Here is a 16,016-nt window from a genome sequence, read left to right on the forward strand (position 1 = left end):
AATTACATCATCATATTGTGTTAAAGGCAAGTTATACGATCTATGTTTTAGTGAGTTTATACAGGGTCGATCTGACAAATATACATTTTGACTACTATAATGACAAATGAAAAATCAATACGGAACAACTGACGAATAGAAACAACAAATAGCACGTCTACATTGACAAACGTAAGAGATAATTAGTACGATTAAGAAGCACATTGTGGAAATTACACGTCTGGACTTTTGGCAACGAATAGCCTCCATATTAATGCACCAGTCAATTGTAACCACGCCCCCCCCCCCCCCCAGGTCCGAGGAATAGCGGGGACTTCGTCTTTCGGTCAACCCAAGCCCGGGCACAATGCCCGCCCTGCGGAGACGGACTGCTGGTGAAACCCCCGCCAAATGCCCGGGTCGCACCCCAGGGACTCTAGGCCCATTCCCCGCTATATTTGGCGCAAAGACAAAACCACCACATTTACCCGGCACTGCGGGGCCACCTGGAAGGTAAAAACACGGCTCATTTTCCCGGATTTCCCCGGTATACCCCCAGACCTGGTGATTACAATTGACTGGTGCATAATAGGTACTTAACTAACCAAAAAATGGCACTTTAAAATCCAAAACTACTTATGATATTATACGCATTGCGTTATAAATGTTAGACTCAAGCATTTCGATACCATTCATTATGTCACGGACTACCTCAGCAACCGAACGTCTTAAAAGCTTACGCATAGTAATCAAACACAAGGCTGTATGACAGTATAATTTATTTAATTTGCAACATTATTGGGTTATGGAATTCTCTGATAAAACATTGTCACATCAATCTGATTAACTCAAATATAAATACATATCAAGTGAGTTTTACATTAATTGTATCGTCATTTAAATATGCACAGTCATATGTAATATAAGGTAAATCTCATAGTTATATTTTCATTAGCCAAGGAAAATGGTATTGACAAATCCACAAGTCTCTAATGTAATAATGGCGACTTCAATGCGCCATCATTAGCATGCTTAAAATAGCTCCCACAATGCAAAAACCGTTTGCGTTGTTAGCCACGACGGTAGCGCGGCTAAAAGGGCAATCATCGAAGAAACCATCACTTGGGGTCTCACAAAACGCATAACACGTAAGCCTCTCCCAGCTCGGATAATCCACGTTCAGGCATGCTTTTGTCTCTATTATCGTTTGGCGCTTGAAAACTCTCCTATTCATATATTCATCATAGCCCACAAACTCGTATCTCACGTTCGACATGCTTCGGCGTTTACGTCCAGTAGGCGGCGGCGGTCCCTGTTGATTTGCGGTCTCGCTTATTGGTTCCCCATGATAGCAACCGAGCAAGTAAGGAAAATCAGTGGTGGCCCGGTATTTGTAACGTCCGTCGGAGTCCGTGTGTCCATGGCAGTCATCAAGATCGGCCGATGTCAAAGTATTCCCATTGCCATCCATAGGTCCGTATATCGGATAGCCATCTAGGGCAACACCGAGGAACTTATTACGCAAGTCGTCGCCTGTGTAGATGCAGGCCGGAAGCTTGTGGTAATGATACGCGCTGTCTGGTGAGGGGTGACCGGAACAATCATCAAAGGTTTCCGCGCAGTCCCCATCCACTGCGTTGTTTCCTTCTCCAGTGTATAGATTATAAAACGCCGCCCACTTAGAGAAAGGCCTATAGATCCAAGTTGACCTACGCAAGCGGGAGTCGCCGGAATTGTGGCATGTTTTGGAATATTGAAACTATAGTTTTGATAGCTCACAGTATTTGGGTTATTACCCCAACCTCCGTCGAAAGTATGGTTTGGGTAGCCATGGTGTTTAATGGTGATGGTGTCGTTTCCTGTGTGAACTTCATCCATGATTCCCCATGCTTCCATTGTCGCAATTTCATCTGACGTCAGAGCGTCCGTCTGTGCGTATACCGACAGAGTACCAAAAAGAAAAATAACGAATATACCCGTAACGAATATATAAGGTAGCTCCATATCTCCCTGTTCGCAAACAAAACAAAAACAATTTGTACTATATTAACATATGTAAAGGGTATGTCGTCTTATAGTTCAGTATCCGTGAAACAAAATCAATCATATGTAGAGTATCCGGTTGCAGTACACCTTGGATGATAATACTAGCAATTTGTCCCTGCGTACACAAAAAATCATTTATACATCACCAAAGTTTCGAGCAATGCAAACTATTAATCGATTTAATGTAGAAGCGATTGAACTCCGAATGTCAAAAATATAGCTTTACGAGAGGGATAATACCTTTCTTGGTCGTATTCTAAAGGTGGAATGTAAAGAAAATATATCTGAAAAAAAAAGCAACTTGCATTAATATATAATCCAAAAAGTGTATGACGTATGACCATTTGAATCATAGCTTGATATTGAAAAACATATAATTAAGAACACACTTACAACCCGCTATAATCGATTTCATACTTATAAAAAAGTAAAAGAAACCTATACTAAGATATTAAAACGAAATTTAAGTTACAACGGTTTTTAAAGGGCATTCATCTTTCAACATCGGCGTGAGTCGGTCACATGACCCTAACCGACAGATGCCGATGTGTTCTTTGATGCTCTCTCAAGCCCTTCTTTGCTTTCTCATGTGCAGCACATATTGAAAATTTGGATTAAATCAGATTGTTCACCGCTCTTCTCTAATTGGCGCAAACGACACACGCCTTTTACGCATGATGCAAGACGTCGAACATCAGTTTACACCTGGCCCCAATATCACGAAAATATATAAAGCAAATCGCAATCTCTATCTCAACTAGTTTTACCACATAGCATTAAAAGTTATTAGAAATCACAATTTAGATTCCAGTGGGAAAATATTTTACAGCCAAAAAATGTATTTGAGTAAAAATCATTGATTTTTTAACAATTACTCAAGCATATGTTTTGCGCCAGAATAAGTCTTCTTTGAAATATTGACAACATCATTTTATCAACACATTCTATGAGAAAATACTTTTCAAAAAGTATAACAACGTGCCATATTTTGAATCAAACTACGATTGTGTGTGATAAATTGAGTTGAGATTGAGATTTGACTCGAGTATGTTTGTGATATTGGGACTAGGTGTAAAACGATGCACGCCTTTTTCACGTCGAACTCCAATTAACTCCCGATGCAAAAAAGACACACGCTTTCCACGCCATTTTACACCTTATCATAATGACGCACGCCTTTTTACGCTTGGAGTTAACGACGCACTTAGTTTTGAAGAGTAATTACCCTTGATTATAAGTGTTTGGCATAAGAACACATCAGAAATGACATGAAGTTGCATTGATTTGAATATTAATATTTATAACTGTTTCATCAATAAAAACCAGTTTAACCGACGAAAAGATTTTAAAAAAAGAGTTAAAGCCCTTAAAAAATCACGTGTCGTATTGAGCATTCTTTTAATGTTCTTTATATAAACTGCTGAATATAAAACCGGTCTGTTAATAAGTTATTTTGAGCAGTATGTTTAGGTATCAGATAACACCCTGAAATGGGGCATAATACTATATATTTTATGTTCAAATTCGTTTGTGTTCCAATTTCAATAATAGTCCCGCCATTATAGTACCAACAAAACAATCGTGACTGCATGCTTTTTTATATCTTAAACAACCCAATTTTATCATAAAGTCGTGACGGTATAAAAAACATTTTGATCGTTTGTATTATACTATGTACTAAACCTTGGCACATGAATAAAGGGGTAGAAAACAATCGCAATGCGTCTATTTAAACCATGCACGATGTTGGCACTAATCATTGCGTTGCGTCATTTGGTATATTCGCCGATGAGACTAAAATATTATGCAAAAGTACACTGATCAGCGCGCTACGTCAGGTGTTGTGTTCGCCGCTGAGATTAAAGTACCAGGCAAAAGCACACTGATCAGCGCGCTGCGTCAGTTGTTGTGTTCGCCGCTGAGATTAAAGTACCTGGCAAAAGTACACTGATCAGCGCCCTACGTCAGTTGTTGTGTTTGCCGCTGAGACTAAAGTACCTGGCAAAAGTACACCGATCAGTGCGCTACGTCAGGTGTTGTGTTCGCCGATGGGACTAAAGTACCTGGCAAAAGTATACTGATCAGTGCGCTACGTCAGGTGTTGTGTTTGCCGCTGAGACTAAAGTACCTGGCAAAAGTACACTGATCAGCGCGCTACGTCAGTTGTTGTGTTTGCCGCTGAGAATAAAGAACCTGGCAAAAGTACACTGATCAGCGCGCTACGTCAATTGTTGTGTTTTCCGCTGAGACTAAAGTACCTGGCAAAAGTACACTGATCAGCGCGCTACGTCAGTTGTTGTGTTCGCCGCTTAAATAGATTAAAGTATCTGGCAAAAGTACACTGATGAGGGCGCTACGTCAGGTGTTGTGTTGCCGATGAGACTAAAGTACCTGGTAAAAGTTTACTGATCAGCGCGCTACGTCAGTTGTTGTGTTTGCCGATGGGACTACAGTACCTGGCAAAAGTACACTGATTGGTGCGCCACTGAGACTTAAGTACCTGGCAAAAGTACACTGATCAGTGCGCTACGTCAGGTGTTGTGTTTGCCGCTGAGACTAAAGTACCTGGCAAAAGTACACTAGCAAGTACCTGGCAAAGGTATACTGATCAGTGCGCTACGTCAGGTGTTGTGTTTGCCGCTGAGACTTAAGTACCTGGCAAAAGTACATTGATCAGTGCTTTACGTCAGGTGTTGTGTTCGCCGCTGAGACTTAAGTACCTGGCAAAAGTACACCGATCAGTGCTTTACGTCAGGTGTTGTGTTCGCCGATGGGACTAAAGTACCTGGCAAAAGTACACTGATCAGTGCGCTACGTCAGGTGTTGTGTTTGCCGATGGGACTAAAGTACCTGGCAAAAGTACACTGATCAGTGCTTTACGTCAGGTGTTGTGTTGGCCGATGGGACTCAAGTACCTGGCGAAAGTATACTGATCAGTGCTTTACGTCAGGTGTTGTGTTCGCCGATGGGACTAAAGTACCTGGCAAAAGTACACTGATCAGTGCTTTACGTCATGTGTTGTGTTCTCCGATGGGACTAAAGTACCTGGCAAAAGTATACTGATCTGTGCGCTACGTCAGGTGTTGTGTTTGCCGCTGAGACTTTAGTACCTGGCAAAAGTACACTGATCAGTGCTTTACGTCAGGTGTTGTGTTCGCCGATGGGACTAAAGTACCTGGCAAAAGTACACTGATCAGTGCTTTACGTCAGGTGTTGTGTTCGCCAATGGGACTACAGTACCTGGCAAAAGTACACTGATCAGTGCTTTACGTCAGGTGTTGTGTTCGCCGATGGGACAGAAGTACCTGGCAAAAGTACACTGATCAGTGCTTTTCGTCAGGAGTTGTGTTTGTCGATTGGACTAAAGTACCTGGCAAAAGTACACCGATCAGTGCTTTACGTCAGTTGTTGTGTTCTCCGATGGGACTAAAGTACCTGGCAAAAGTATACTGATCAGTGCGCTACGTCAGGTGTTGTGTTTGCCGCTGAGACTTTAGTACCTGGCAAAAGTACACTGATCAGTGCTTTACGTCAGGTGTTGTGTTCGCCGATGGGACTAAAGTACCTGGCAAAAGTACACTGATCAGTGCTTTACGTCAGGTGTTGTGTTCGCCGATGGGACTAAAGTACCTGGCAAAAGTACACTGATCAGTGCTTTACGTCAGGTGTTGTGTTTGCCGATGGGACTAAAGTACCTGGCAAAAGTATACTGATCAGTGCGCTACGTCAGGTGTTGTGTTTGCCGCTGAGACTAAAGTACCTGGCAGAAGTACACTGATCAGGGCTTTACGTCAGGTGTTGTGTTTGCCGCTGAGACTAAAGTAATTGGCAAAAGTACACTGATCAGTGCTTTACGTCAGGTGTTGTGTTTGCCGTCGAGACTTAAGAACCTGGCAAAAGAACACTGATCAGTGCTTTACGTCAGGTGTTGTGTTCGCCGATGGGACTAAAGTACCTGGCAAAAGTACACTGATCAGTGCGCTACGTCAGGTGTTGTGTTCGCCGATGGGACTAAAGTACCTGGCAAAAGTACACTGATCAGTGCGCTACGTCAGGTGTTGTGTTCGCCGATGGGACTAAAGTACCTGGCAAAAGTACACTGATCAGTGCTTTACGTCAGGTGTTGTGTTGGCCGATGGGACTCAAGTACCTGGCGAAAGTATACTGATCAGTGCGCTACGTCAGGTGTTGTGTTTGCCGCCGAGACTTTAGTACCTGGCAAAAGTACACTGATCAGTGCTTTACGTCAGGTGTTGTGTTCGCCGATGGGACTAAAGTACCTGGCAAAAGTACACTGATCAGTGCTTTACGTCATGTGTTGTGTTCTCCGATGGGACTAAAGTACCTGGCAACAGTATACTGATCAGTGCGCTACGTCAGGTGTTGTGTTTGCCGCTGAGACTTTAGTACCTGTCAAAAGTACACTGATCAGTGCTTTACGTCAGGTGTTGTGTTCGCCGATGGGACTAAAGTACCTGGCAAAAGTACACTGATCAGTGCTTTACGTCAGGTGTTGTGTTCGCCAATGGGACTAAAGTACCTGGCAAAAGTACACCGATCAGTGCTTTACGTCAGTTGTTGTGTTCTCCGATGGGACTAAAGTACCTGGCAAAAGTACACTGATCAGTGCTTTACGTCAGGTGTTGTGTTTGCCGCTGAGACTTTAGTACCTGGCAAAAGTACACTGATCAGTGCGCTACGTCAGGTGTTGTGTTCGCCGATGGGACTAAAGTACCTGGCAAAAGTATACTGATCAGTGCGCTACGTCAGGTGTTGTGTTTGCCGCTGAGACTTTAGTACCTGGCAAAAGTACACTGATCAGTGCTTTACGTCAGGTGTTGTGTTTGCCGATGGGACTAAAGTACCTGGCAACAGTACGCTGATCAGTGCTTTACGTCAGGTGTTGTGTTCGCCGATGGGACTAAAGTACCTGGCAAAAGTACACTGATCAGTGCTTTACGTCAGGTGTTGTGTTTGCCGATGGGACTAAAGTACCTGGCAAAAGTATACTGATCAGTGCGCTACGTCAGGTGTTGTGTTTGCCGCTGAGACTAAAGTACCTGGCAAAAGTACACTGATCAGTGCGCTACGTCAGGTGTTGTGTTTGCCGCTGAGACTAAAGTACCTGGTAAAAGTACACTGATCAGTGCGCTACGTCAGGTGTTGTGTTTGCCGATGGGACTAAAGTACCTGGTAAAAGTACACTGATCAGTGCGCTACGTCAGGTGTTGTGTTTGCCGCTGAGACTAAAGTACCTGGCAAAAGTATACTGATCAGTGCGCTACGTCAGGTGTTGTGTTTGCCGCTGAGACTAAAGTACCTGGCAAAAGTATACTGATCAGTGCGCTACGTCAGGTGTTGTGTTTGCCGATGGGACTAAAGTACCTGGCAAAAGTATACTGATCAGTGCGCTACGTCAGGTGTTGTGTTTGCCGCTGAGACTAAAGTACCTGGTAAAAGTACACTGATCAGTGCGCTACGTCAGGTGTTGTGTTTGCCGCTGAGACTAAAGTACCTGGCAAAAGTATACTGATCAGTGCGCTACGTCAGGTGTTGTGTTTGCCGCTGAGACTAAAGTACCTGGCAAAAGTACACTGATCAGTGCTTTACGTCAGGTGTTGTGTTTGCCGATGGGACTAAAGTACCTGGCAAAAGTATACTGATCAGTGCGCTACGTCAGGTGTTGTGTTTGCCGCTGAGACTAAAGTAATTGGCAAAAGTACACTGATCAGTGCTTTACGTCAGGTGTTGTGTTTGCCGTCGAGACTTAAGAACCTGGCAAAAGAACACTGATCAGTGCTTTACGTCAGGTGTTGTGTTCGCCGATGGGACTAAAGTACCTGACAAAAGTACACTGATCAGTGCTTTACGCCAGGTGTTGTGTTCGCCGATGGGACTAAAGTACCTGGCAAAAGTATACTGATCAGTGCGCTACGTCAGGTGTTGTGTTTGCGCCGAGACTTAAGTTCCTAGCAAAAGTACTCTGATCAGTGCTTTACGTCAGGTGTTGTGTTTGCCGCTGAGACTAAAGTACTAAAAAAATTTGGCAAGCAAAATAATGCAAGTTAATAAATAATCAGTATTAAATTAAACAGCCCTTTTCTTCTCGACTCGCATTATTATCTAAATAGTAGGTTTTACGCGAGAGTGCGGTCTTGTGTTGTTGGGGGAACCAGAGTACTCGGAGGGAACCAACTTGTCTGGCTTGGTGACCTCAAATCAAACTCACACTTAAATGTGTTGCTAGCATTTGTGATACATCCTCGTGTTTATTCTGTGTACATGTTTGTTAAAAAACTAATTCCCACATGGGCCTTGTTCTTGAATAAAACTGAAACTGGATCCCACACAGTGATCTCCCCTTACAAGCAGGGTATATCTGCAACCATCGGCGAGTATAGCTGGATTTCGATTTCGTTTAATGTGAAATAAAAAATATATCATTGTTTATTATAACAAGTATGTGCTGGAATTATTATTGTGTTAGTGTTATCAATAAACGTGATCAAAGAAAGTTGACACAAAGAAATTTGATTCTATTTACAATACTAAGTTTGCAGTTTTTTGTGGTCAAATGGTTGAGTCAAAACAACGCACCCTGCCCCAGTGGATTACACTGCATGAAGTTTGCCTCGCTCCTATATGGACGGGATACAATGCCAAAACGCTGTACCTTTAACTCTGCTGCAACTATATCGCATAGTCGTTTCAATTTACTGGTTCAAACTAAGGACTTTTTTCTTATGATTTTTTTTTTATTATTTGTGCAAGAACACACTTCACTGGCAATCAATTTGAACTTCGTAATATAAGTTACAATTTAAAACTATACTTGATTTAGCTATTTCTACTAACGCACCGGCATACATTCGAGGTTGTTTTCGATGGAAACTTGCCGATCGCTCTCCACGGATTGTGCAGGTAATGCACCAGTCAATTGTAACCACACCCCCCCCCCCCGCAGGTCTGGGGAATAACAGGGATTTTGACTTATGGTCCAGCCAAACCCGGCTAAAATCCCCGTCCTCCGGGAACGAACTGCTGGTAAAATCCTCAGCCAAATACCCCCGCACCCCATGGACTCTAGGTAAGGGCAATTCCCCGCTATTTTTGGTGCAAAGACAAAACCTCCGTATTCACCCGGTACTGCAGGGCCACCTGGAAGGTAAAAGCACGGCCCATTTCCTCGGACCTGGGGGAGGGGAGGGGGTTACAATTGACTGGTGCATTATAGAACAATAAATTAATTTCCTATATATTTTAAAGTGAATTGACCGATTTGCACTCAAAATAAAACTGATTTGTAGTGTTTCATGACCCCCTACTCCATATATGGAATTTACGTTCAACTTATTGACTAAATATTGAACGGCTTGAAAAGTTTCTTTTCTTATCAGAAAAAAGTTAAACGTAACCACTATGTATTCGACGAAACTGCGCAACGCCGCATAGGAGTACACACAATGTGGAGAAAAAACAAAACGTATATTAAGTTGATCCAACACCACTGTGTCAAAGTAGTTATAGTAGGTGAAGTGGTGGAGGTAACGTTGGTTAGTGGTGGGACAACGCTGGATCGTGGTGGTAAACACGACCAGATGTAGGACATTTCATAAAATTAATCGAGAAATTGAACAGTATTTTAACAAGGAAAGAAGCAAGATGGCCTCCTATTATTATTGATTCCATGTATGTATTTGTTTTCCTTTTCAATGTCGCCGTATCCCCAATGATCATGTTTAGATAAACGATCAATAAATCACGAAATATTAAAAAAACACATGTTACATCGAATAGTCACTTTCGAATTGATAATTTTGCCCAGCATTGCAACACATTGGACGTGTAAAAGGAATGATAGAGTATAATCCATTCAGTTATCACGGTGAATCAATAAAACTTGTGAAGCATGCAAAGCTGGCGTCTTCGATTTGTTTGATACTCTAATCTGTGTAACACGGGTAATGCCCATTGACTTTGTGAAATTATAGCTTGAAAACGTTTGTGTCGCATATATAACACGATCGTATTCGACATACTCTCTCTTCATAGTTTTGCTAGTCACAATGGGCAGTAGAACACTTGAGATTATTATTTTTAAAATGAGTACAGTATCACTGATATAGCTCTGGATCAATGTCTTGACATTATAGTAGAAAACAATATATTTTTTTTAGTGTGATTGAAGTACCTCGAAAATGCATGAAATTAAATTGAATCAAGTATTTAAATGATTTATAGGGAATTCGAATCCAACACGACTTAATTGTCATTGAAATTAAAAACGAAAGCAGTATGAATGAAACTATACCATGTATAAATACAACCTTACATGATAAGCTATCCTCAATATGTGCTTTGTATGTCATGGCAAATTTTATTTCATCATAATTAACATTTAGCTATGAAAGGTAAATGTACTTTGCTTTTTTAGCGTGCATGGTAGCTTTTCAATTTGTTTGCGTTTCGAGACCAAATTTCCTTAAAATTAAAGAATCTTCAGTATTGTAAATTGTACGAACAGTATACCTATTACAGCTAGAATATTACTATTGACGTTATTTTAACAAATAAGACATGGTGGGAAAACAGACTGATTGAACAATACTCTTGGTGCACTAGTCATATTCGATCTACTTAAAATTAATGAACAGAAATTAACAAAAAGTATGAAAAATCCTCGATTGTCATTGGCCCACATCGGCGTTACAATCAATGATACACACGTTTCACAATATTTTCTAGGATGTGGTATTTAAATGTAAATATTAAGAAAAGTAAAGTCATGATATTTAAAAGATGGAGACGTTCAAGTTGTAGTTCACATTTAATTATAATAATTCGTATATTATCACGAATAAAGGATACCGATGCCATTGTAAATTCAATAGAGAAAAATGCTAAGTATTCGAAGAAGTACGAATGTAAATGTACTCTGGGAGTAAAATTCAACGTTAAGCTATTCTTTAATATTGGTATATATATATATACAACTTGTTCTGACATAGCCGGTTGGTAGTAATTATGTTCACGAATGAATGTGTCTCATAAGCCCAACGGGCTGGCCTTTAACTTGATAAACACCACAGCCTATCAAACAACGACTATATATAGACAAGTATGTTATACTTCAGCGAATATGTAAGCGAATCTTTTGGATCAGTGTCATATAAATTATTTGAGAAAGAGTTGAAAAAGCTGGAAAAACGCATTTACATCATAAACTTATTTAAAATAAAAGGTTTGTTTGTCACTACACGATCTTTTGATTGAAACAGGTAGGCATTTTAACTTATGTTGAGCAGATAGAATAAGTACACCCTGTAACATTACCGTGATATTTTTTACCATTTTCTCTTTTAAGTTCAGTGAAATTAGAAACAACAATATTACCTCAAACATTATTTTTGTCATTGGCTTACAAAATAAATGTTTATAGATCTGATGTAAAGTTAATATTCTATATATTAAATAGTTTTATACCGCTTTAAGCTTATGGATCCAAACCTGATATTTAATTTATATTAGTATATATGCTACTTTATTTATACTACCAAACTTTTCGTTCTGATAAAGAAATACCTCTGTGATAATGATCTGAAGCAAGTCACAGAGTCTAAAATGCTGGCTGACCGCTGGTATCTATTCACCTTTTCCAGGGAACAGATTTTTAGCATCACATATCAATCCATTATTGTGTTTGCAGTTATATAGTGGCATATTACTGCCGTAAGATAACTGAAAGCGTTCGCGAATTGTTTCGTGTTAACCACTTCATTTTCGCGATAATTATCTAGATAATTATTTCTATCCGCGATACGTTTTTGGTACGATACATATCATATGACAAAGAAACAGGCTTTAAGCGCCTAGAACTTCCACCTATTATCCTTTTTAGCTTACAACACTAACAGGTAAACTAGTTATGGTTTGCGAATTCCACTAAATAAGTAACATACTAGCTGGTTAACTAGATAAGTGGGTTAGCATATTAGTGCACCTGGTGAAGGCTGCAATGTTTTGCTCTCTCACATTTTGGATTATTATGTGAAAACTAGTGATTCTAAAATTTGGATTTTTGGCAGAGTGATTTGTGAATTTCAACACATTTAGTGATCAACAGCTCACCATGTGACATGGCAATTACATACAATAGAGACCAATTATTGGATTTAAGATCTACACCTAGAAGGAGTATATTACCATCTATTGAAGTACTAAGTAGGCTTAAGTCATTCAATATCCTTCGATATAGAGGTAAACGGGCCGGTCGCCTGAGGACAAGATCTAATGCTGGTATTCATTGGACAAACTTGATACAAATTAAAGCGGATCACACAATTTCTACAAACGCCCATAGAAAGAGACAATTGAAGATTGCTAGCAAAGATGTTCAGCCTACTTCAGGAAGTTTGTCTCTATATACCTTGAACTGCCGCTCAATCAAAAACAAAACACTTTCTATATATGATTTCATAGTAAATAAAAACATTGACTTGCTTGTTCTGACCGAAACCTGGTTAGGAACTGCTGTCGACAATAGTGTAATATCAGAGATCCTCCTAGATGGGTACAACTTTTGTCATGTCTCTAGATCAGAGAGGAGGGGTGGTGGTGTAGGACTTGTATACCAAAATACCATCAATGTTAAGTCTGTACAATCGTTTACACAGGCAACACATTTTGAGCATATGTAATGCGACATCAGTACCAATAGCTCACATTTTATCTTGTGTTCGTTATACAGACCTCCTGTGTCAAAGGGCAACAACTTTCACATTGCAACATTCTTCGAGGAGTGGTCATCATATTTAGATGAACTAGCTTTGAGCCCAGAAGAAGTCGTCTTAACAGGTGATCTAAACTTTCATCTCGATGACTCTACCAACGTTGACAGTCAGAAGTTCCTTGAGACTCTCGAAGTACATGGGTTATCTCAACATGTAGTTGGTGCAACTCACAATCGTGGTCACACTCTGGATGTACTCATAACCAGACAAAATAGCTCTCTACTCCAAGAAACTCCCGTGATAGAGAATCCAGGCCTATTTGATATATGCTGATGGTGAGCAAGATGGTGTTTATAAACTTAATCAAAAACTTCTGAGTGTGTTGTCCGATTTTCCGACGGCGAGTATGTTAGTAGCTGGCGATCTGAATGCCAGAATAGGCGATCTCAAAGATTACATATCCGACGATGATACAGACTTTATATTTGGTCAAACGGATTACCCATCTGACACCTTTAATGTCCCGAAACGAAATAAAGACACTGTTTTGAACAAGTTTGGGTCAAGCCTTATTGAACTATGCTGTTCATTTGATATTCATACATTGAATGGCAGGGTAAATGGAGATGAATACGGGGAATATACATGCACGGCAAATGGGGGATGTAGCGTAGTTGACTATATTTTAGCAGCTACTGACTTGTTTCAATATATATCATGCTTTGAAATAGGAAGTGAATCTTTCTCAGATTATTTCCCACTGAAATGTCAATTATCACTAACTTCACATAATCCTATTAAATCTGAAGATGCTTTACGCACGGCGTTTCATTATGTGTATAGGCAGGAAGTTAGAGACACTTTTGTGACAAACTTTGAAGAAACGTTCGAACAATTTGATAAACATGTTGACCAAAATAATTGCCTTGTGAAACTTGAACAATTTAACACATTGTTTCATAAATCTGGTGTTTGCTTTAAGAAGGTACGATGTCGTCCCGCTACCAAACACGAACGACCGCGTCAACCCGAATGGTGGGATAATGAATGTAAACATTTAAAACAGGACAAGTATCATAGCCTACGTAACTATTAAATAAATATTTAGATAAACGAAGGCAGTTTAAACAGTGCTGTAAAGCCAAGAAAAATATATTAGTGTCAAACCGACGTGAAGACCTTATAAACTGCTGTAATGAACCTAAACGGTTTTGGTGTAAAATAAACAGTGCTAAGCGAACCAGATCGAACACAAGCGATTTAATAGACAGTAGCCAGTGGTTATCGTATTTCAAAGACTTGTTTTCAACATCAGAGGCCGAGAACCCACAGGCGCGGTTTGATGATTACGTTAGCGAGCGATTAACAAGGGAAACAAATACGTATGTCTTAAATGAACCTTTTACTGAGAGTGAGGTGTCGTATAGTATTAAAAGTCTGAATGGAAATTGTGCATCAGGGGCCGATGGACTGAGTATGGAGATGTTTAAAATCACTTCAAACAAAACTGTGCCATTTTTGACAAAACTGTTTAATGCTATTTTTGAAAAGGGTATATATCCTGATGGGTGGGGAGAGAGTCTTATATGCCCCATTCACAAAAAAGGATCAAAACTAGAGCCAAATAATTATAGGGCTATATCATTATCGAGTAGCCTTAGTAAAATATTCATGCAAATTCTTTCCAAAAGACTCATGAACTGGTCCGATGATAACTCGATTATCGACGAATCGCAAGCAGGCTTCAGAAAAGGATACTCGACGTTTGACAATATTTTCAATTTACAGTCTGTTATTCAGAAATATACTACTCGCCAACGTGGGCGGTTTTATGTATTTTACGTGGACCTGTTCAAGGCCTTTGACAGCTGTAAACACCAAAAGATCTTCGAATGTTTGTCCAGGAACAATATAAATGGCCCGTTCTTGCAAATATTTCGCTCAATGTATAGTAAACTGAAAGCAAGTGTTAAACTCAAACATGGACTGACAGATATCTTCCAGTGTGAATTAGGAACAAAGCAGGGCTGTTTGAGTTCACCAATAATTGTTGCCCTCTTCATAAACGATCTTATTGGTTACTTAAGACTAAAAATGTACAATGGTGTGGTAATAGCAAATGATATTGATCAAGTATATGCCTTTATGTACGCAGATGACGTGTCTGGGTTTTCAGAAACCGCTAGAGACTTATAAACAATATATCCCAATTTTGTGACGAAGTAGGTATGCAAGTTAATACAGATAAATCAAAGGTGGTGGTTTTTAGAAACGGTGGGCCACTAAGAGCTTATGAACAATGGTATTATAAGGGGAAATTACTTGAAGTTGTGTCCTTTTATAAGTATTTGGGTGCATACTTCACTCCAAAACTAAGTTGGTCAATGACAAAAGATATGCTGTGTAAACAAGCTTCAAAAGCACTCATTACAATATATAAATATGAAAAATACTTTGGACATTTCAAACCCTCTCAATCTTTTAAATTATTTGATGCAATGGTTGTGCCGATCCTTTGTTATTCATCCGAAATATGGGGCTATGAACTTTCCATAAACACAGAAAGAGTGCAAATAAACTTTTGTAAGAGAATATGTGCAGTGCATACAAATACAGCAAACTTCTTCGCATTTAGCGAATGTGAACGATTACCGTTATTTGTCAATTATATGACAAGATGTATTAAGTACTGGACGAGACTTCTACAGATGTCACCACACTGATGTTGCGTAGACAGTCAGAAGCAGGAAGAACCAACTGGACGTCCCATGTTGAAACAGTAGCGGTTACGCGTGGATTGCAGACGAAATCGGTGATGTTAAGACATTTATGGCTGCATTCACTCGAAGACTGAAAGACTGTGCTTTACAGAAACTTAGTGCTGACATAAACTCATCGGCAAAAGCAATCTATTATTGCCAATTTAAATCATTACTTGACATCGAAAAAAATATAACACTTAATATGCCATATTCACATAGAAAGGCCCTTTCGAACTTTCGATGCTCGTGCCATAAATTGATGGTAGAAAAGGGAAGACATGTGAATATAGAACGACAGTATAGATTTTGCCCATTTTGCTTAAGTCGAAATGTGTACACTGTCGAAGATGAATTACATATGCTGTTAATTTGTCCACTTTATAACGACTTGAGAAATGAACATTTTATGCCACAATGGCTAAATACATTTGTGAGTGTCACTCTATTTAATGCTATCATGTCGAGTGATCAGGAAGAACATATACGTTGTTTGGCAAAC

General features: G+C 39.9%; 1 pseudogene; it reads right to left on the bottom strand.

Moving 5' to 3' along the window:
- Nucleotides 1-916: 916 nt before the first annotated feature.
- LOC128212378 (uncharacterized) lies at nt 917-1,990 on the bottom strand (annotated as a pseudogene).
- Nucleotides 1,991-16,016: the final 14,026 nt, after the last annotated feature.

This window comes from Mya arenaria, chromosome 12, assembly GCF_026914265.1.
Source record: "Mya arenaria isolate MELC-2E11 chromosome 12, ASM2691426v1".
Taxonomy (NCBI): domain Eukaryota; kingdom Metazoa; phylum Mollusca; class Bivalvia; order Myida; family Myidae; genus Mya; species Mya arenaria.